Source organism: Grus americana, chromosome 6 (genome assembly GCF_028858705.1).
Source record: "Grus americana isolate bGruAme1 chromosome 6, bGruAme1.mat, whole genome shotgun sequence".
NCBI lineage: Eukaryota > Metazoa > Chordata > Aves > Gruiformes > Gruidae > Grus > Grus americana.
The window spans coordinates 2,586,387-2,608,889 of NC_072857.1; the positions used below are offsets into that span (position 1 = coordinate 2,586,387).

At 50.6% G+C, this 22,503-nt stretch overlaps 1 long non-coding RNA gene across 1 annotated transcript; it reads left to right on the top strand.

Moving 5' to 3' along the window:
* The first annotated feature begins 4,082 nt into the window (after positions 1-4,082).
* Positions 4,083-21,788, top strand: LOC129208245 (uncharacterized). The gene is made up of 3 exons (XR_008577738.1): positions 4,083-4,216; positions 18,268-18,412; positions 21,396-21,788. It is a non-coding gene; the product is annotated as an uncharacterized LOC129208245 (long non-coding RNA).
* The last annotated feature ends 715 nt before the right edge of the window (positions 21,789-22,503 follow it).

The window sequence follows — 22,503 nt, forward strand, 5'->3', positions numbered from 1 at the left end:
GTCTGGCCAGGGGTTAATTATTACGCCTAAAAAGCTGCCTCGTCTTTGTAGCCTGAACTTGTTTCGGTCTCTGGTCTTTCCATCCAGTTGTACGTGTGTCAGATTGACATACTTTTGATTAGTGAATTTAAATACACCTTTAGGTCACCAAGAACCAAACAGATCGACTCCTTCAATGACTTTGAATGTCTTGCTCTAAAGGATATTTTCCAATTCATATTCAACCAACCGTGTGGTTCCTCTCAGTGCTCTTTTAGGTCTTTGCCATCTTTATCAGGATTATGAACGCTGGAGGAGCAGTTGGGCCACGCAACATTTCCACTGCTAGTGCTTTGTGTTTATGCTAGGCTTTACCATCGCACCCTTGGCGCCAGGTCGCCAGTTCCTCACACCGAGTGCTCAGGGGGCTTCCCGGCATCTGCCTACGGCACGGCTGGATTTTGCTCACGCGTGGTAGAGCGGTATGGTCGTGCACGTTCTTCACTGCTTTACCCCTTGCCTGGGTTTTGTAGATCCTGCTATTTCTTTTCAATCCTCTGATCTGCTGTTTTCATGGTCTTGGTAAGACCCAGTGAAGTAGGTTAGGACAAAGAAATAACCTCCTTGAAGCCTTCCTGGTGATTCCAGTTTTGGTTATGAGATCCACCAAAGTTTGTAAGGAATTTTTAACCCATTTAATGTGCACGGGCTTGGTTTGGTGTCACTCCTGTGTGAGGCCCAAGTGTGGTGTGGTCACAAGTCGAGTGGTGTGGATTATGAAGGTACTGTTAAAGGTGCTTTTAAGCCATACTTAGACCCCTACAGAAAGGAGATGAAGGTCCTCTTCCAAAGAGCGTTGACCATTAGTTGATCACTACCCTCCTTTAAGGCCACCAGCTCAGTCCTCCTTTATTTTGCTCTAAGCAGATGGAAGGTGGAGGTGCCTTGATTTATTGACATGTTCCTCTTAATATATAAAAAGATAGGTCTGTCTAAAGCCACTGATCTTTTTTTCTGTTCCTGCTGCTAGTTCTGCCATTTTCTTTAGACCAGAATTGCCAATTCTGTTGTGCACATGAAACATCTCCTACTAGCTGTGGCCATGGCGGTTGAAACCTCTGAGCAAGAGGAGGGACCAGAGGTTTACTCTTCTCAAGCTAGAGCTGGGCTTGAGGTGACATCTGCAGCTGCACGGTTTGGCGTTGGTAAGATGGTCGGCCCCGTCAGCTCTCCAGTTGCTTGCTGAGGTGAGCAAGGAGCAAATTGGAAGTATTTTCAGTTGTAGGCTGTGGCTTGGTCAGATGTTTCTCTTCAGTATTTGATCCCTGGAAAACAGATTTTGGCAGATCACCATGGCTTGCACTTCCAAAAAGCGCGATCTTTTTGTTGTTGTTGTTGTTCTTTTATTGCACAGCTGGGTTGTGCAATCACTTGCGGTAATTGAGGCAGTTTACTAAAACTCATTCCTTGGAGAAACCCCGGGGAATCCCCAGGAGAGCAGTGTTTCTAAACGCGGTGGGCTGGTTTGTGGTGCAGAAATAGACCTGCCACCGCATCTCAGTGGGATGGCAAACCCTCGCCATGCTGAGTACGTGCAATTCAGCACCTCCGCGTTTTGCAGACCGTTTTTGATGAGCGCGTCCTCAGCGCGTGATCCTTGCGAGGGAGGAGGCAGTGGCCAGCAGGATGCCAGCACAGCGGGGAGAAGGTGGGCGACAAAAGCAAACCCACCCCACGTTCCTCAATAAACTTTAAAAATGGCTGAGTTATGCTGTTTGATGGATATTTATGGGTATTTCCACCCATCTTGGTAGCTGCTTGAGGCTCTAGCAGGTGCAGTTATTTTGGTTTGAGGGTGTGGGGCTGCTCGGTGGTGCTGGGTCCTGGGTGGATGGGTCAGTCTGGTGGCCCTGGTTCCCCGCAGGCAGGACCTGCCCGTCTCTGGGGCTGATGGCAGGCAGGGAGGAGAGCTCGAGGAAGAGACGGCTCATGTCTCGGACTGTTCTTCGTAGCCAATCTGCAGAGAGAAACGGGCAGAGCTCGCCTAATTAATAATTTGCTGTTGTCAATACGGCATTTCGTTGCCTAATCCTCACGTTGGCTCTCCTAAGGGAGGGATTATTTGCTGAAAAGCAAGTAATTAGTAATTCTCAGCTCATTGGGCTTCTTCCTACCAAACTCCTTTCTTATAACAGAATTTATTTTTTTTTTTCTCAGGGACTTTCCATCCCATTCGGGTCTCGTTCTAACTGCCAGCCTTTCTCCAAAAGCCACTGAGATGCTGGAGTTGCAGCAGAGCTGCAGTTCCCGGGCCTGCAACAGCGGCCGTTGCTGGTTCGTACGCTCAAGTGATAATATATTGGATGCAGAAGCAACGTTTCTATTTTCCTGCAGCTCCTTCAGCTTCCCGGGAGGCCCTTGAATGTCCAAAGTGGCCCTTGCAGGGTGCTGAGCCCCAACGAGGGGATGCTGGGGTCCAGGCTCCCAGCACAAGAGCCCCGTGAGAGTGGAAGTTGCTCGGTATCGAGGAGGGATGTTCTTGCCAAGTGTCTCTTGTTTCTCCTTCCTAAATTAGTTTGGAGGATTAGGGATGAGAAGCAATCTGAGGGGAAAAAAAGAGAAAGAAAAAAAGGTCTTGTCCAATTTTAAAAAGGATCTGTGAAAAAGGAAGCCTTCCTACAGCTGTCAAATGGGAAATGGTTTTTTTTAGCCCACCGATTCACGCGCTTCGCAGAAGAGCTAATCCTGGCAACTCCAGCTCCTTGCCGTTACACAGACACCGTGGCACACGTTCCACAAAGTCCTCCAAAAGCTGATAAATCTTTTTCTCTTGCAATTTGCTGAAGTTGGTAAGAGGTTGCTTGTGCATCAGCTGCAGAAAGGCTGTGACAGGGGACGTCCTGCTCTGCCATGGCCATCCTGGGTGCCGCTTTGGGATGAAAGTGGCTGTGTCGCTCATTTAGCAGGAAGATGTAAAATGTTGGAGTGGGGAGGTATCAATAACCCGCTACAGTGTGCCTATGTGGTGTGCTCATGAAGTGATTTTTCAGTGTATATGCAAGGAAATAATGGTCATATTAAGTAATATTATTAAATATATACATGGGGAGAGTCAAGGTATGGTCCCTGCTAACCCATGAGCAGCAGAGGAAGGAGAAGGGCTCTGGCTGGTGGGGCTGTGCTGGGGTCACCTGGCTTTTTTGGGGGAAAGCCCAAGGAAAGGCTTCATCTCCAACACAAGCAGCCTTGACTTAAGCAAGCACCCAATTTGAAGGAGCAGAAGAATAAATAAACAAACAAACACTGTGGATGGCTCCAAGATGTTGGCCCATGGCTGGAGTCCGGGTCAGCCAGGCCAGCAAATGGCATCGGTGGTCCTGGGATGTAACAGGGCAGAGGATGCTGAATCGCTCCCCGGCACCAAGTGGTCTACATGGTGGTTGTCACCCTGCGATGTCAGCGGTGAACAACGGCTGTAATGCCCTGCAGCACCTTTGGGTGCTGCTTGAGGAGTTACAGTGGGTCTTGGTATGACCCCAGTGCTGAGGACGAGCTAGTGGTGCCCGTGGAGGGACTGGGCAAGGGAAACGGAGGTTGCTCAGATGAACGCGTCTGGGGATGTAACAGCAAAGGAGCTGCACGCCCATCCTCAGCCTTTTTCCCGCAACAACTCTGTGCCTCCGTGGCCTGATCCGGAGTGGCGGGGACGTGTTCCCCTCCTTGGGAAAGTGCTGACTGCACCGAGCTGCACAACCTTTCTGTCACGGGCAGAGGAGAGCAAAAGCAATTTATGGGGCTGCAGAGCATTTTTGGGCCCCCAAAATGAACCTCCCAAAGTCAGGGAAGGACTTTGGGTTGTAGCTCGCTCTGCTACTTTCAAGTTACTCAGAGCAGAGCCATTAACCTTATCCTGACTGTAATAACTGCAAATTAGATTCAAGACTTTCCTTAAGCCAGACAGTGAGTCATTTATTCTATAGCATGTCTCGCGTTTAGGGAAATACCTTCCCTTCGACGCTGCCGGCTCCCGTGACTAATGCCGGAGGGAAGCAGAGCATCCGTGACGCTGGGGATGCGCAGCATTAACCTTTGCACGGCAACATCGCAAAGTGCCTGGGATGCGATCTCACCCTCTCCTTGCCGGCACAGCATCATATTTTTATTGGTGCTTGTCCGCTTTGGAGGCGTTTTGCTGCTCTTCGTCCTGCTTATTTGCTGGGAACCACAGCAGGGAACCGTGAGTACTTCTGAGCAGGGGCAGGCGATGAGAGGGATGGGCGGCGGCGTGTGGGGTATCTCAGCTGTGAGAAACCCTTCTCCTCAAACGCCTGCTCTCTGCTACCGCTTTGGTAGCTTTAACCACCCCCAGTAAGCTTGGGAACGCTAACACACAGGGACACGCTTCTATGGCTAAACGTGGGGTAACGCAGCCGAACTGCGTCCTTCTCTCCGCACGTGCACACCTACAACTGCAATACCGTCTCCAAACACCACACCTTACTGCCCGAGGTGCTGTGCCGACCGCGTGCCGCTCGAAGGATGCGCCGGTGGCTTTTTTTGTTGCCTCCCTCCCTTTGTCCCTTCCGTCCGCGGTCCCACCGGTAGTCGCAACGGCTCTGGGCAGAGCAGGCAGCCCCGCGTGCGGCTGCTCCGGTCCTCTCCTGCTCCGCGTGGTGCGTGGCCAGGGCGGCTTGAGCAAGCGTGCGTCGGAGGGGGGACAGCAGAGGGATTTCGTTAAAATTAGGGGATGCTGCGGGGGGGAGCGCGTGGGGTTTGGTGCTTTTCCAAACCGAGGAGGGCTTTGTGCTCCTGGAGGGACGCGGGAGGGCACCGAGATGTCTCTGTGTGTGCGTGTGTGCATCTCGCTCTGCTCCCCGGCAATGAAAAGGCTGGGAGGGGGCGGCGCGGGCACCGGCAGCGGGGAGGCCAGAAGGCTCATCTGGTGTCAGCAGCATTCATGTGCAAAGCAGGGACCCAGGGCAGCGCATTAGCTCCGAGCTGGAATCGCTCTTGCAGGCGATCCCAGACTTTTCAGGGATGCTGCACACTCGAAGGTTGGTTATTAGTTCCAAATGCTGCAGGAGCATCTGCTCTCAACTAGCTCGAAATCATGTTTAATAACAAGAAAATCTACTTCAGCCAAATCCCTGTTGGGAGGGCTTTAGCCCGAACAAAAGGCCCCACTACCACTGATTTCCATAACAGATGTAGCATGCGATGCATGACAGCTCAGCGCAGTGTAACTCCTTTATTCCCCACATCTCCATCTGCAAGAAACGGGGCTTTCATTTTATTAATTACTCTGGTGTGCTCCGCACGGCTTTGTGTGGCTCCAAGAGGAAGGTTTTGTGTTTCATGCTACAATGGTCATGGTAATGGTTTGGGTTGGTTTCTTTTCTTTTTCTTTTTTTTCTTTTTTTTGTAATCTTAGTGTTAAAGGTCATTATCCCTCCCCTTTTTGGTTTCTCTGCATATGGCATATTCGGGAAAATACCAGCGAGACAGGCTGCGGGCACCTCCAGGAGCCGACGGGCATCTTCTCCGTGCCAGCCTGGGGACGATGCTCAGCCAGCGCCCTTGGGACGCCTCTGTCTGTTCCATCCTCAAAATCCCTCCAGGTCCAAATTCACGGTTTTCAACCAGTGGCAAACTCTGAGTATTTTTCCTTCTCTTGACCAGGTCCGGTCCACTTTGTTATGGTAATATCTGGCTTATTTTGGGCGGCGTGCCCGCTGCGCCCCGCAGCTGCCCTCTCCCTTGCACGCCCCGCTGCTTCCCAGGGATACGACGTGTATCATCATGGATCTCTGTTACTCATCCCCGCACACAGCACTTTCCTACACTATTAATTTTATCCTATTTTTGCTACTCAGGTCACTCGCGCGGTATTTCAATCCTCCTCTGTGCCGACAACTTGTCCCCACCCCTGTGCCACTGCCAGATTTCCACGGCGGCCTCCCACTATTCCCATCGAGGCTGCCCTTAATCCCCTTTTCCCAGCTTTTTTTTTGCTTTTTTTTTTTTTCTTCTCCCCAATATATTTTGGTTTATCAAACCCTTCACCATGACTACAGCTCTGAGCCGTCGCTTTTTGAAATCCACGCTGTAGGTTTGAGCGTGAGATTTTGTGCTCTGTGACTGGATCGTTTCCAGTTTTTTCAAGGCGTTTTCAAGATGTTCACGTTTCCAGCACTCTGCGATATTAAAAGTCACTTTTTTTTCCCCCCCCCGAGTATATTTAATGGCAGAAATGGAAGAGAAAAATCTCAGAATAAATTTGCCGGGTTCAGTAGTATTTTTGAGCATTATACGCTTTGCAGAATATACCCACTTTTAATCCTACCTCTGGTTTTATCTATCGGAACCTGGGTTCGGTGGCCCAGGGAGTGGGGTCCCTTCCCCGCAGCACAGCAGCGGCACCCTGAGCTGTTTTGGGCTGCTCTGCCCCGAGGCACGCAGTCCTCGCAGCATCCCGGGAAGGCACTGCGGCATCCCGGGAAGGTGGCCATCCTGGGACTTCCACCTCTGAAACCCGTCGGACAAGGGAAAAACATCCCCCCTACTCTGGCGCACTGCAAAAGGAGCAGCACGTAAATCCGAGGAGGTCCCGTTTTAACGACTTATTTCGCCGATCAAGTCTCCCGGCAGGAAGACCGTACAGTATAGTGAAGGCCATGAAGGCTTAACTGGGATAGAACTCAGGTCTGTGAAAATGCCGGGACGATTCCCCAGGGCTACTTGATTTTTTGCCAGCTGGTGGGATGGGAAAGCCACGCGGTGCCGGGGAGTTCCCAGGCGGACCACCCGGGAGCGCGGAGGAGTGCCCGGCCATCTCCTGATTACCCTAACAGGCCCACGGCAGAGACTTTCAAAGGCAAGGAGTAAGCTAATTCTCCTAAAAGTTCAGAAGCGGTGAGATGAAAGGCCATCCCTTGCTGCTCTGGCACAGATGGGAAGGGGTTTTTCGATGGTTTTAAGCATCCTCTCCATTTTATTTTGCTCCCGCAGGCTGAAGTGGAGAGCGGTCCCGGAGCCTCCGGCCGAATCACTGCAGGGCAAAGGCAGAAGCCGACAGTGATTCAGGCTACAAGTTTCTGGAAGTAATTAGGCCACAGAAATTCTTGTTTTTCTGGGGAGAAAAAAAGGAAAAAAAAAAAAAAAAAGGAGCGAAGCCTTGCAAAAGATCAAGCTTACAAACTGAACCCAGGATTTTTCCTAGTCCCTTTTCCTGTGAGCAGAGGCGCGGAGTGCAATGCTCAGCATCTCCAACCAGAGACGTGCTGCCGAAGGGCAGCTGCGCCTGCCGCGGGGTGGGCTGCCCCAGGACAGCTCTGCTGCTCCCGAGCAGGCACCTCCCGTACGGGCACAGAAGGGGACACGGCCCTTCCCGTGCCTCCAGCACCTCTGGCTTTTCTGCTTGCAGAAGGTATTTTTTTCCCCCCAAATTTTGCCCCTGCCCAGACGACCCGCTTCCTCCCACCCGCCCAGAGGCATCTCCTTAACGATCTCTTCCCAATCATTTTCCCCAGAGCATGCCAGCGTATCCCTTCTCGCCCAAGCTGGGCTCAGTTACTGCATCACTTAACAAACGTGGCCTCATCTTCCCCTCCGTGAAGCATCTGAAAACAGATTACCTTTTTCTTTTTCTCTCAATTCTGTCATTTGAAAGATTAAACAATTGCTATAAATAATTCCTGGTTTGCATAGAGCCGTGACGAGCGCGCCGAAAGCAGTCGGTGGGACTGCTGAGCGGCTTCGGCTGCCCACCCCCCCCTCCCGCAGCAAGATCACGGATGAAGGGCGCAGGGAGCGGGGCCGGATCCGTACCTGTGCACCCATCCCAAAAATCAATCCTTTGGGCACAGAAAGCAGAAGCGTTCGCTGCATCTGCCGTGCCTCCTGCATCAGCCCTACACTCTGGGCGCGATGGCCAAACCGAGCGTGTTTGTCCCCAACGGTGCTGCCTGAATTGAGCATCATCAGGAACGACCCGCCTGGGCTTTGCTGGGATGTGCCCCAAAAGCTGCCTCATCCCAGGAACTGAATAGCAGGGTCCAGCTGGCCTGAGCTGCCCATCACTCGCATAGCTTCTCATCTAATTTTTGTTATTTTAACTTTGCAGATGGAAAAACCCAGCTATCTTTGGTAGCACGCCCATGGGAGCTGCCTCCTGGCCAAAGGGCTTTTGTTAAAAGCTTGCAAAAGTGCTCCGAGAGCTATTTTCACCAGCCAGACTAACAGAAAGGTATGGGCATACCCTAAAATGAGACACTCAAACACATCCTGAATGGATTTTGATGCCATTTGTTGGAAAACAGCTTTTTCAGTTGCATTTTTGACCGAAACCGGTGTGATCCATCCAGCCGAGTGACGTGGGGTCCCGCACCGGGCTGTGCTCGGGGTGCTGGGGGCTTGGGGCGAGAAGGGAGAGGGAGCACGGCTTTCTGAAATGGCCACCCTGATGAGAAGCAGGTGATAACATTTGCAGTTCCCGAGAACTCTCCGGCTGTGCGTTAACCTGAAAGCATCGCTGATGCCAGCACCGTATGCGTATAAGGCACGAGGGAGCCCTTGGAGTCACTTCAGCCCTTCGGTCCGTCCAGCACGTGTGCTGGGAATTCAAACGGCCCTTGCAAAAGGCGCTCCTTCCCTCTCACCACCTCTCCTACAAGTGGCCTGTGCCTTTCTCAAGCTCCTTGTTGCACCCCTGGGGCCGGATCCACGCCGCTGCCACCCCGGCAGCACGGGGCAAAGGAGGGATTTTTTTTCTTTCCGAGCATTTTGCATAGGTCCGTATGATTTCTTTTCTGTTTAACGCTTATTCAGAGCCCGTAAATGGGTGTTTTCCCCGTGGCTTTGTAGCACCGGATTAAAGTCAGCCGTGCCTGTGAGACAAATAAGTGAACGTGGGTTGGGCAGATACCTTCTGCAGAGGTGGGAGCGGAGCTGCAGCCGGGCGATGTTTGGAGATGTGGGATGTTTTGAGTGAGCACTGGGCTAAATCAGACCCGGTTCCTTTGCTCTCCGTAATCAGTTTTTCGGGATGTTGAGATGGCCCTTTTCCTCAGTCCCTAATTTCAAGCAATAAGATAAAAGCTGATTCTGTGCAATGACGGTTCCCCAATTAATCATTTGTAATTTTCCAGCAGCTCTTGCCATTTTACATTTCTGCTGTAGGAGCAAAAAGGAAAAGCAACACTTGGCGTATGCCCGAAAAGCTGAGCATCGGGGGCGCGTGGCTTCACCCCTCCTGCAAAAGGGACAGCGCATCCTGACCCTAACCCAGTGGGAAGCACGGATACGGCCCTGGGATGGGGGGAGAGACACAAAACCCCCGCGGACAAGCCCAAATACGATCCTTGTGATGGAAGGCTATGGCGAGAGAAACCCACGGCACATCTCGGCTCACTTCTGTGGATTCATGGTGGTTTAATCCCCATTAAATTCCCCAGGATTTTTTTATGAAGGGGATATTGTCATGACAACCCGTGCCATCAGCACGCAGCGAGACGGAGCTGGAGTGGCTTCAGTGGCAAAACTTGGTGAAGCACATTTGGTGGGTAAGACCCAGCGCCTGGCACGGCTTTGCCTCCCTCCCTCTGCCCCTGCTCCGGCAGAAAGAGAAGAAAACAGCACGTTTCCCTGCAGACAGATGGTTGCTTTCTTCAATTCCTTTTTAAAAAAGCCTCTGTTTAAAATTCTCAGCAGATGAGGCTGGCATTTCCCCATGAGTCATCCTCCGAAAGATTAAACACCAGCCGCTGGGACGGGTGGCTCCAACTCAAGCAGATGCGGGGAGCGGCTGCGGGCGGGCGGGTGGTCCCCGTGCGGGGATGGATTTCGGCAAAGGCGGGCTGGCGGCAGGCTGGCGCTCCTTGGCGTGGAGGCACAGGGCAGCAGGGTCTTTGAGGGGAAGCCTCTCTGAATGCCTGGGGGTGGAGAAAAGCAGAGGTACTGATCCGGAGGAAAAGAAACGCATTGAAATAGGAAAATGCTGTGAAATAGGAGAATGCATTGAATAGGAAGCAAACGCATTGCACCGCAGGCAAGGGGGGATTGGGTTTGGGTCCGGCTGCGGTGCTGCGTGTTTTCAGGGCAGAAACACCGGGGCTGGAGAGTTTTCTGTCCTTTGTGCTCCGGTCCTGCAGCCTTTGCTCCAGCAAGCACTCCCCATCAGGTGAAGAGAGGCACGCCGAGGGGTTAGATATAGGCTGCGTTTGCACGAGGTTTGCACGTGTCCTGCAGGTTAATGCAAACGTTCACAAGCACCGGCCGAGCATCCGAAACTCACAGCCTCCAGCCACATCATGCCCCCTCCATCGCCGGCGCCCGCAGGACACCCTGGCCCCCCTGTACCCCAACCACAACCGTGAGCCCAGCCCCGACTTACTCTTTCCTACGGAGAGTTGGGTGCTGGTGCTGCCTCGATGAGCCTCGGGAAATAACCCTGAGCAATTCAGGTTTTTTCCTGGAATACGGAAGATAAGGAGGATTTATAAAGGTGTCTCTAACTTCAGAGGTGGGCAATATTATATTCTTTTTCGGAGCCAACAGTGCAGCCAGCTACTCCCAACCTGAGCCTGATCGCGCAGATCAAAGGCCAGCGTTTACCATCAAACAGGATTAGGTCATTACTTTGTATGACTCAGAATAAACCCGAGCACTGCCGGGATTTCTGTTTGATGGTAGAAACACACCTCACTGATTTTATAATCCCCCGTGTCCTAACATCTTCACATAAATGGATCTCGGAGCGTTCGCTGCCAAGATCTTCTAAAGCAGGCACGTGGTGGGCAAAGCACCCAGGCTCTCCAGTGGTCGGTGTCTTTTCTGGCAAAATCAGCTCTAAGCCAGGCTTAACCTCTGGGCCGGTGTCCCCTCACTCCATACTTGCTTTGGGTTCTTTCTGGTTCAGCCGTGCGAAGTCGCAAGTGGAGTCTTTGAGTTTATTTTTGAGTTGCGCATCTTCATATGTTAACCATGTTACTTAAACTGTTTGGCTGTGGCTAAGTCAGTTGTTAAATGAGTGTTTTAAATTAGAGCTGGGATGCGTAATTACATTTGCAGACCTGAAGCTCTGCAGGTATTTCCACGGACAGATGTCGGGTACGGAAAGGATCGCTACCTGGCCATGACGCATCTGGCTCTGGGAGCTGCAAAATGAATTATTCCGCATTTAGCTCAGCGCTCTGGCAGGGAAAAGCCACGTTCCTCACTGCTGCAGGGGGTGAACTCCACACTAGCCCAGAGCAAGCTTTGCTAAGCTGGGCAGCGCAGTCTCTTAACAGCGATATCTATTCATATGTATGGGAGGGTGAGGAGTGGCATACCATTGCGTTCAATCAATGAACTAATAAATGAACTAACGAACAACTGATACAGCTGAAATTAAAACCCAATTTATGCTGTGCCATTTGGCAGTGCGTGATTTTTCCTTTGCATGAGGTTCGCAGCCGATTTTTCTGCGTATTTTCCCCAGCAGAGGTAAGGAAGAGCTGCTCCGAGCAGGGCTCTCCGTAGCGCACCGCGCCGGGCTGTATTTAGTGCTGGGCTGCACCTCACAGGGATGGATGTGGGTCTGAGCAGAGTCGTAAAGATCATATTTATCTCTGTGTTTACCTGCAGCTCACAAAACCCCAGCGTTTCTGGGGCAGTCTGGTTGCCTCTGCCATCCCCGGCCCCGGGGTTCGCTGTGTGCGGCCGTACCCCCGCAGCAGCGACTGCGTGCGTTTGGGAAAACCAGAGCCTACGTACAAACGCGTTTCTTTAAACATTTCTTTGCAAGCCACGATCTTGTTATAAATCAGCTGAGGAGCTGGCTCTCACCTTCCACCAGCCTCCTGTGGTCATCCCCAAACCTTCAGGGATGCAACCTGGAGGATGTAAGGAGAGAAGCCGTGGCTTTCAGCCTCCTGACTTAATTTACTTCTCGCTCCTTCGTTAGAGATGCTGGAGGATGCTCCTGCTCCCGGACAGCCCAGCACTAAGGCTGCGCAGCGCACAGGAGCATCCCTCCCGCCTTGCTGCTGCTGGAAGCCAGGATAAATCAGCCTCCTTGTGCGGACGGGGCAATAAAACCCGCGCGTCGCCCAGCACCGTACGACAGCCTTTCAGCCAGACACAATCGAATCCTCCAGCAGCAAACTCCGGTTTTTTCCCTATTCATTATCGCCCTTTATTCCGAGATAATCTTGTGTGGCAGGATTAGATGAGATAGACGTTCGTCTGTTAGAGACCGGCTTTGCAGTGGGCTTTGGCGAAGCAGGGGGCACGAGCACGGAGCCGAGTTAGAGCTTGGCCTGACTCTGCAGCCTCAAAGCAAGCCAAAAGCCCGGATTTGGGAGCGAGCGCATGAAAAGGTCTCCGCTGGCCCCGGGGTCAGCAGATGCTTTGCCGTGGCTTTGCACCTTCCTTCCTGCTAGGACCTCAGCAAACACCCAGCTCCTGCGCAGCGTTCCTGCTGCTCCACCGCCCAGCTCCCCACTCGCCCCGCCGGGCCAGGCCGGCGCTGGGACGGGGCTTTCCAGCAAAGTAACGGCGTGCCGTCACCCACCGCACGGCCCGGGGTGACACCGGTGGGCACCGCAGCCGGGGCACATCCAGCACCTTCCTTCGTTACGTGGGAGTCGCAGCCGCTGATGAATGGGCAGCGGCTGGCCCAGGGTGGGGGGGTGGGGGGATGAAAAAGGAAAAAAAAAAAAAAGATGCTTTGCTAAAAAGCTGACTTGTGACTTTACGGCGGCGCTGTTGGTGTGAAACAGGAGCACGGCGGTGCTGCCTGCGGGGGTTTTACCCCTGCACGGGCAGGAGGAGCTGCCAGGCTGTGGAGTTTGCCCCGTTCCCGGCTCCCCTTGAGGATCCCCTGGGGGTTTGGCCCCTCTGCGGAGGGACGGGAAAAACACGCGCCCGAGTGGGCGTGCGAGGGCTGCTCGAGGGCATCGTCCATCTTGCCTGCAGCTCCCACAGCCCCGCGGCACCGGCGCTGGGGCAAACACAGGGGTCACGAAAACAGGAGGATGCTCCGAAGCTAGAGCACGTCAGCAAGTGTGAGCGTGAGGTTCGTGCCCCCCCAAAATGGGGCGGTTTCTGGACAGCTCAAGAGGCTGCACGGGGGCACACGGGGGCTGCGGGGCCGGCTTGCCTCCCCCGGGTACCCTCCCAACGCCTGCCGCATCTGTGCTGACGCGCTCCGTGCAGGGCCAGCAGGAATATTTATGTGCACGAGTGTTTCAGGAAATACCACCGGGATTTTTAAAAGCATTTTTTCTGGAAACAGACCTTTTCTTGGAGATTCCCACCCTGCCTGCGCTCCCGGAGAGCGCTGACACGGGGAGGGAAAACATGCCCCTCCCAGGAGCCCACCCCTTCCTGTTCCCCTCCCGGTTCAGAGATATGCAACTGGACATTTATCTCCTTTAACTGGAGCAAAATCAGTTTCTTGCACCATCCCTGAGGAGAGGATCCCCTCCGGGCAGGCAGACCCCGGGCACGGAGTGGCGGTGGTCTGGTGGTGAGGATGCGCTGGCTGCCAGAAGCGGGGTAGAGCCCCCCTGGCTTCATCCACCCCCCAAGGTTTTGAAAGCGCACCATGCCAGCGAGTGCATCAGCGGTTGATACGGGAAAGCCTGAGCTAAATTGTATTTTAACTGCTTTTTTAAACGTAGCCTAGCAGTTAGAAACAGGAGGAGCCAGTGCTTTGCGGCTATCCCGATCCCTCCGTGCAGCAAACTCACGACGGGCTGTAAACCATCAAAAGACATGAAATAAAGTTGTATTTGGATGTGGGAAGCACGTACAGCTCTGAAACAGTGACCCGGTGGCGTGGGGTTCTGCACAGCTCCCTCATCCGTGCTCCCCACCGTGCACCCGGGGAAGGAGGAGCTGGCTTTACGAAGTGCTGCGAACAAGTCCCATGTTTCTCTGGCCAGGGGCAGTTTTGGGGGTTGCTCCGGCTTCTCCTGGCCCCGCCGGAGTGGGATCAGTGGGTTGCTGCTCTCCAAAGGGGCCGAGGCCGGGGCGATGCCCGCGGGGAATTCTTGCCACCGGGGAGCATAAATCTGCCCCGTCAGGCGCGGCGATGCGCGAGCAATTGCACACTTGCAGCCAAATATACGGCTCCGGGAGGAAGTAATAAAGCGTAAACTCTGGAGAGCAGAGGGGCAGTGCTGCCGGAGGGGCTTTCAGGGGGGTTCCTTAAATCCTTCTCCAACCAGCCGCCCCCCTGGCAGCCCCGGCACGGCGCGGGTGGACCCTGGCACGGCGGTGGGGAGCAGAGCCATCCCCACGGAGAGGAGCTCCGCGCGAAGGGCGTTATCCGCGGTGAGCCCGTGCTGCCGGCGCCGGTCCCACCCTGCGACCCTCGCTGGTACCAACCACGGCTCTTTTGGGGTTGTTGCAAGTCTGAGTGTTTCTGCTCAAGACCTGACCACTTACAAAGCCGCACAATCCTTCTCTCTGGTTTCACCCGTACAGTGTTAGCATCCACCCCTTGCGCTGTATCCACACGCTTAGTTTCTTTCCCAAAAGTACTTTTTTTCTCACAATTGCGAAAGGGAAAGCAGGATTTCTGAAGTTTATTGCTCACGTTTTCACGTAGACTAGATAAATTCGGTTACCGCTGTGTGTATCCTGGGTCGCGCATCCTGAGTCATTTCCAGCACCTCCTCTTCTGCCCGGATTTTCATCCCAGACTCACCTGCATAACACATTTCTGCAGCTTTTCCTCGTGCACACTTATGTTATTATTTGAATGTGAAGTTATCTAACAACAAGTCATCAATATCTTTAAAAATGGAGAATTATTAATGTGGTTTTTTAGCTAAAGCATTGCGTCTTGGCTGTCGGACTCCAATAATTCCCTGTTTCTTACACGAGGCACCGCTGTCATATGGGCATCCGAAATGCCCCAGAGCCGAGCATCTTTGCGGTGCCCTACTTGTTCTGTTTAGGATACAGGATGGAAAGTCCGTGACTGCCTCCCACATTGCCTGCTCCCTTGGCATCCACCGCATCCCTGCTCCGGTGGGAACGTGAGGAACTGCCAGGTTTGGGAGCTGCAGCACACATTGCCTCCCGAAATGTCGGCTCCCGAAATGTCGGTTCCCGAAATATCGGTCCCCGAGCCCGGCTTTGCTGGGGCCAAGGGAAATGTCTTGTATGACTTCAGCATGGTCAGGACCCATTTTCATACACACATCTAGTACTCAAATCGCCAGATGTTGTTTTAAATATTGGTACCCTTGAATCCTCAATATTTGTTTCTGTTAAATACAACCGTGTTACCACCCCTCTCTCAGTCTGCATTCAAAATACCGGTTTAGCACCAGTAAATTAGCTCCTCACCGTAGCATGTTATTGCGTAATTTTAAAATGACTGTATGGGTTCCTAAATTGAAAAGGTGATGATCCTCTAAAGATTCACATTCAGCACAGCGGAGTCTATGCGGCATCACCTTTAGAGCCTCCCTGGGCTGAAGGTCATTATCAATCGCTGTTTAATCAGCCAAGTCATGCACGCAGGCAAAGGTTAACTGAGCATGGACGAATCCAACCGCCTTTGTCAGCTCCAGACAATTTGTAGCTTAATAAAGCTGCTCTGATTGCACTTAACACCTGCTTTAAAATCCAGCCTCATTAATACTGTGCTAATGAAACAGAAATCTTCTAGCAAGGGCAGAGTCAAAGACAGGGGTTTGCCTTCCATCAGATGACCTAAATGGCATTTACCCACCAGGCAAGATGTTTGCAAAGCCGTTCCGAAGAAAACGGTTGGGAATAATTGCCAATGATATTTTAATTTCGTTTTAAAAGCAAACAAACAAGCAGATTGTGTTCACCTTGAATGGCACAGAGGTTTACCAGTTTGGTGGGACGTGCTTTGTGTTTTTCCCGAAGGCTGCTCTGGTTTCAGCCCAGCGAACAGCAGCCACGCAGAGCAGGGAGGAGCGGGTGCAGGACAGTGCCAGGCGCCCATTGCCGGCTCTCTGACAGGCATCCATCATGACATCAAACAATAACCAAGCAGAAAAAAATCAAATTGAATAAAACAGACATTTATGATCATCTTCCTTTGGAGTTTCCACTTTCCCCAGACCATAACAGCCAATGATGCCAACCGCACCCGCCCCGTGGTTGGCCCTGGGGATGTCCTCTCCCCTCTCCCCTCTGCAAACCCCATCCACAGGGGCCATACAAAACAAAATACGGTCTCCCCAGGCAGTGGGATCCCAGGGAGGCACAAACCCGCTGTGACTCGCACCACCTCTAAATCCCACTGGAATCTGTTTCACTTGAAGCGAGCAGAGAGTGGTGAGCTGCTATTTTCCTTTCAGTGTAGATTATTTGTCTTCATTCTTTATTTAACTTCTGCCTAAATATAATAATCCCTCGCAGAGATGGAGATTAAAGCCGTGTTGCCAGGGATGCTTCAACATTAACCAGAGAGGCAAGTGAGCTATGCCAGACCTCGAGTAAATCCTCTCCACTTGAGTCTTTGAAAACCAGACTAGACAAAATGTTGGTGGAAAAGTTACGGGGAGAAATCCTGCACTTTCTCAGGGTAAGGGACTACCCAGTGACGTGTTAGGTCTTGAGTTGCACTCCTTGGAGGAAAACCCTCCTTTTCTCCTCTTTTTAAATGCTCTCCTTCCAGAAAAGTATGTGACAGTCTTGCATAAAAAGCCAATACAATCCAAGATTTCATCATTGCTATGAGAAGAAACCATTCAGGTTGTGAACACTGATGCTCTGGTGGGCAAGAGCTCAAGAGATTTGCAGTTGTCTCATCGTCCATGTGCAAAGGGCAAAACTCTGCTCCTGCGTGGGCTGGGAGGAGCTGTGTGTGACTCACCAGGAACTTTGGCCGTTTGCATAGAAAAACCAGCTCTGACCCAAGCTGAATCATCCCATTTCTACTTTGCTGTGTCTGCGGCCGCCCCGAGGACATCCCCGCCGGGATGTGTCCTGCTGGGACCATGGGAGCAAACCCAGCCTTGAACCCACAGGGAGTCTTCTGGGGTGTTGGAAACCGCGTTATTCAAACCCTTGGGGGATTTCTGTAGGGAACTGCATTTCCTAACCCGAAATGTTCAAATACTGGTAAAGGAGAGTAAATAAAGGAAAAGCCCATTTCTCGGGCAGCTCTTCCACCTGCTTTCTTTCCAGCTTTCGGCTGGGGACTTGCATGATGGTGTTACCATGCACGTCCTCTTGCTTCCACCACTTGGGCGCTGCTATTCACGCTTGCATTCTTCGAGCAATCCTTATAACAAATGCTCGGTGTTCAAAAACCCAGAGGGTCGGCTAACAGAGATTATCAGGCCATCTTTCTTTGCCTCCTCTCCTTTCCAGCTCCAGTCTCCTCTGGTAATGGCTGACTTTACAACTGTTAATATGTACAAGTAACCCTTAAATTAGAAGATCCTCTGACAGGGAGCTGCATAGCAAAGGATTTGCTTAATCCAGTAACAGGAGCGGCGTTGGCTGGAGATGCCCGGCAATTTTGGCATTAAAGAGAATGACTCTGCTACGGGAAGACTCAGGCGGACGTTTGCTTCACCAAAACACCTTGCCCCACCGTAACTCACATTTTAAACCACAGTGTTCAAAGGTCTTCTGCCCTTTGCCGGTGTACGATGCGGGCAGCACTGCGTGAGAACCTCTGCCCCACAGAGTCAGAAGAGGGGGGTGATGCCCAAACTGGGAACCACCAACACGTTTGTGGGTCTGTTCACTGCAAAGGGAAACTCAGCCCTGAGCAAGACACAGAGCAACTCATGGAGTTAATAATATATTGTGCAAAATAAAAAATGCATCAAAAAAGAAACTAGCCTGGTCTGAAGAGATGTAGCACAGGGTGCACTGGTGGAAAGCTCAGCCTGGAGAAGGGTGGTCCTGCCTCAGAGGCCAGACCCAGCCTTGCAGCATCTGGGGCTGCTCAGAGATGCACCATGGAGCTGTATTTGCTTTGTGAAAGACCAAGAAGTGAACAGGGTGGTGGCATGCACATGCCTCCCAGGGACACACTTTTCCACCAAAAATAGTCCTGCCAGGAAATTTGGGCTGGGCTCTGAGGAGGGAGGGCTTGGAGGGTCCCATGAATGGGTAAAGGTCCGAGGCTGGCCACACATGCCAGCTTGCTCCTCCGGGTACGAGCAGTCAAGCCTGTAATCATCCCTGTGAACATCGCCTGGGATGAAGGGGACTCCTGTTCCTTGAAGAACCCTTTCATCCCACTATTCTTCCCCACAAAGCTTGCCTGATTGTCTTCTCCTCTTCTGGGTCCTTCAGATGACATGGATTGAAGGGAGCGAGAAATCCCGACGGCGCTCCTCAAAGGACAACATCTCTGGGTTGCCACTGCGGCAAGGCCAATGAAGCAGGAAGCTCTGCAGCCTTGAAAATCAGGAGAAAACATCTTTCAGTCCAGAAACTGGTGGGTATTACATCCAAACGCACTGCTGCCGCCGTAATGAATTCGTCTGGGAGTGCGTTGGGTGAGAGGATAAGTAGATGCAAAGTGGGGATGATATTCTGGCAGCCGCGTGCAGCTCATTAAATCGATTGGCGGGAGCCAGCGTGTTTCATGCATAGAAGTTTAATTTCTGTTTGGGCAGACAGATGCTCCGAGGTATCTCGGCGTGCCACAGACTGTGTTCGCACTCTTGGCTTATCCAAAACAAGCGTGGATAGTTTTATCTGCGAGTCAGCGGTGGCTCAGGCATCGAGGTGCTGGATTTTTTGCAGCTATCTTACAAGGAAAATAGATAAAAGAAGTTTGAGTGCTTAATAAGAGTTGTCAAATACCTGGGAATCTTAGCTGAGGTAATTTAAAATGTATTTATGCAAGCTGTATACTGCATTTTGTCTCTGCATAAACCTGTGTGAAGATCTTGGTGTGCCAGCTCAAGGTACGAGCTGGATTAGCTGAATTACTGTAACACCGGAACATACATAGTGAAGCCCTCTTGTTGCTTGTCAACCACATTAATAAACCAAGTTTGAGTAAAGCTAAGAATTTGGATAGGTTTTTCCACCCCAGATAACCCGACAGTGACCAAATAGTTTCTGCTATACTTTTCCAGGATAGCTCGCCTCCGGCCACGGACCACTGTAGCCACCAGAAATTGGCTTTGGAATTTTAATTCACAATTTAAATGTTTATAATGGTCATTGAAAATAAAGTTTAACTATATGCTCTGATCAAATTGCACATGCTTTGCTGACATATAGTGTTTAAAAGACACCGTGAGTCAGATTCAGCAACAATTAAGCCGGAGAGCATGGCATTTAATTTGCATTTTAGAGGATGAAATGGGATGCCAAGCGTTTTGCGGGCGCTGCAGCTGTGCTTAGCTGAGCGCAGCTGAAAATGTGGCCTTTGGCAAGGCTGGAGAGCACAAAGAAATGCAAGAGGTGACACACACGAGTAGCAAGAGGTGACACAAACAAAGTCATCCCTGGAAAAGGGCTCCTGAGCCCCACCACCTCTGCCCAGCTTCCTATGGGGTGGTCCAACTCCCTGGGCCTTTTTTTTTTTTTTTTTTTTTTTTTTTTTGGTAAGATAACAAAAATGGGATGCTGAAAATCTTCCCTCCGTACGCACGCACACACACGAGCTTTACTTTGCAAACTCCAGCAGATGTTTTGCTAAGCTGAGCTCAGCTGCACAAGTTATGCTCTACAAAGCAGTAGCTGGGGAGATGATAAGACGCACACCAGCAATGCACCACCACCATGAAAATAACAAGAGCCATACCCTGTAGCAGCTGGGTGTAAATTCCATCACCAGCTGGGACTGTCGCTGAAATTCAAGGCAGAGATATGATGCAAAAAAACCCAGGGCTCTTGCCCCAAACCCACAGCCCGGGCCCACAGAGCACTTTTGGGAACACCACGTAGGAAACCATCATCAGGGATAAATTCAGTTTTCTGGCCGCCGAGTGCTGCAGAGAATTGCAGGAGCCACGCGCGGTGTTATCGGGGCACGTTATCCCCGCGGGAAGGCTGGAATTATTTTTGTCAGATTGTTTCAACCTGTTCATTACCTTCAGTGAATTTTCAGGAATATTTATGATGCTGCTGAGCAGAACTGCGGTAGCTCTTGGTCTGTGCATCCAGGAATAGTATATAAAGCAGTAAAAGCAATTATAAGCTAACACTGCTTTTGTTAACCAGAGTTATATTATTTCTGTAAAATGTTTTTATTCTATTTTTGCTTTCAAATGGAAGTGTTTGTTTGCTATTTCATGTTACTCCTCTATATCATTTTACACCACTATGATGTTTGAAATAGGCATGCACGACTGCTGCTGTGTTTTCCACCTTGAATGAGCTTTTTATTGGACTTCTCTCAAGTGTTGTTAGATCACCACAAATTGGAGTCTTCAAAGTACTTGGTCAGAAAACAGATTGAATCACTTATTCAAAGGACTTCCCAAAGAGAAGGATTATTTCCATTTTTCAGCAGAGCCGCTGGTTTACACACGACCTCAAGCTCAAGAAAACAGATCTCCAGAGATGTCTTGTTTTCAGACAGGGGTCTGGTAGTCTGAAGAATGCAAATATATTCTTCAGCTACCAGAGCAGGAGGGATTGATATGTAGATGTTGATGCTACCCAGGCCATGAAAGCCCAAGTGAAGAGCTTTATTTTTTTCTCTTTTTAATTCATGTGATTCCTACACCTCTTCTCAAGGACAAAATCTTTAAATGCAAGCAAAGAACTGTCGTCATCTTCTTGTTAAAAACCAACTGCCTCTGAAAACACACATGGAAAAAAAAAGGGATAAAACATAAAATTGGAACAGGTTACCCACGAGGTGCTGATAACCTCATGCTGCATCGTGCCACTCAAGGCACCCCTGTAGCATCTCCCTTTATCAGTTTTGCATGAATAGATAAATCTTTCTAAACAAATACGGAATTAAATGAGTGTTGTAGCTGGTTGTGAGTTCAAGAAACTGTCTGAATGTACTCGCACAGAAGACGTTTGAAAGGAACATTTTCTTGGATTGTTTCCTTGAAACTATCTGAATAGAAGTCTTTGTGCTGCTGAACAAGTCTTCATAAGATCACATTAATTTGGGGGTTTGGAAAGCTCAGCTGACTGCAGCAAAGCAAACAAGAGATGCTCACCACGCAATGAAACGCCTTTGCCCATTCGTAAACTCCTCATGAACGATGACACGTATGTCTCTATTTACTATTGATTCGGGAGCGTCAGACACCTTTATTCCTGATAAATTAAAACCAAACAGAGGTGGATACCCTCGCGAAGGCTTTGTCTCCGCTGAGAGGTGAGCAGGTCAAAATCTGTGTGCGGAGGGTTCTTCCAAAACATATGGTTTCATGAAAAGCAGAGATTCCTCTTGGGAAAATATCAGTTCCAGCCTAATACTTATGTATTTTTTTCTGCAGGAGATGTCAACGCAGCCACTTTTACTTAGCTTTTATCTGAAACATCTTGCTGTTGTGGTTGTTCAAAACTGGAGTCTGAGGACGTGTAAGAACTGTCATTTGCAGTCAATGAGGAGAAGAACCAGCAAAATTAAGAGGATGCTGCACATACTCGCTGCCCTAATTCTTCCAGAAATGGCCTGACAGTTGCACGTGGACGTTTGGTGGGAACCAGGCTGAGGGTTGCAGGTGGGCGTTTGATGGGAACCAGGCTGAGGGTTGCACATGGACAGCTACTTGGACTCTCCACCTAAAATGCACCAACATTGTTTGCTATTAAGGACAGCTAACACGGAACTCTGCAAGCTGACATTGCACAAGAATGCATCAGCATCTTTTTATTAAATTTCCAAGCCATTTCTTTCCATTAAGTCTTAAAGGCCAAGTTTAAAACTCTCTTTTCTTTATCTTATACAGACCTCCTTTTTCTGCAAGTACCAGAAACATATAAATGCAGATTGTTTCTCCCTATGGCAGTCATTAGTAAAATTAGTAAAAATAGTACCGAAAATGATGTGTGGGTGCACCATCTCTATCTGCTGTACGTATTTGTGTGCTCGTGAAAAAAATTATTAGGGGGGGTGTTTAGTGCAATTAGATGTAAACCCCTTCACACTAATAAAAGCAAAGTGGGAATTGGTGTGCTAGAAACACAAGAAATTGTGGCGTTGCTTGGGATGGCTTTTGGTGGCACACCAAGGTATTGTTATTACAGTTACACTTTGCACTGTTTTCCAGGAGTCATTTTCTATTAAAACAATTTATTTTCTCCAACCTGTGATTTAGCCAGAGACAAGTGCTGGTTTTCTTCTGGAAGAGCAAACGGCAGCGCTCGCGTTCCTGCTTCCCGATACGGAGATCGCGGGTCAGAGTTAAACCTTGTTGGAAGTGGAAGGGAAATGGCTTTCCTGGTGCCAGATCCGCGCTATCTTTAGCTCCGACTCATCTCTGAGGTGTTTAAGGCTGATGAACTGTGCACGTTTAATGTTCAGATTAAATATGCCTCTGTGTATATCTCAATAGTGCTAATAATTGTTTGCTTCTCCCAGAAAATTAATGTCAAGACCAA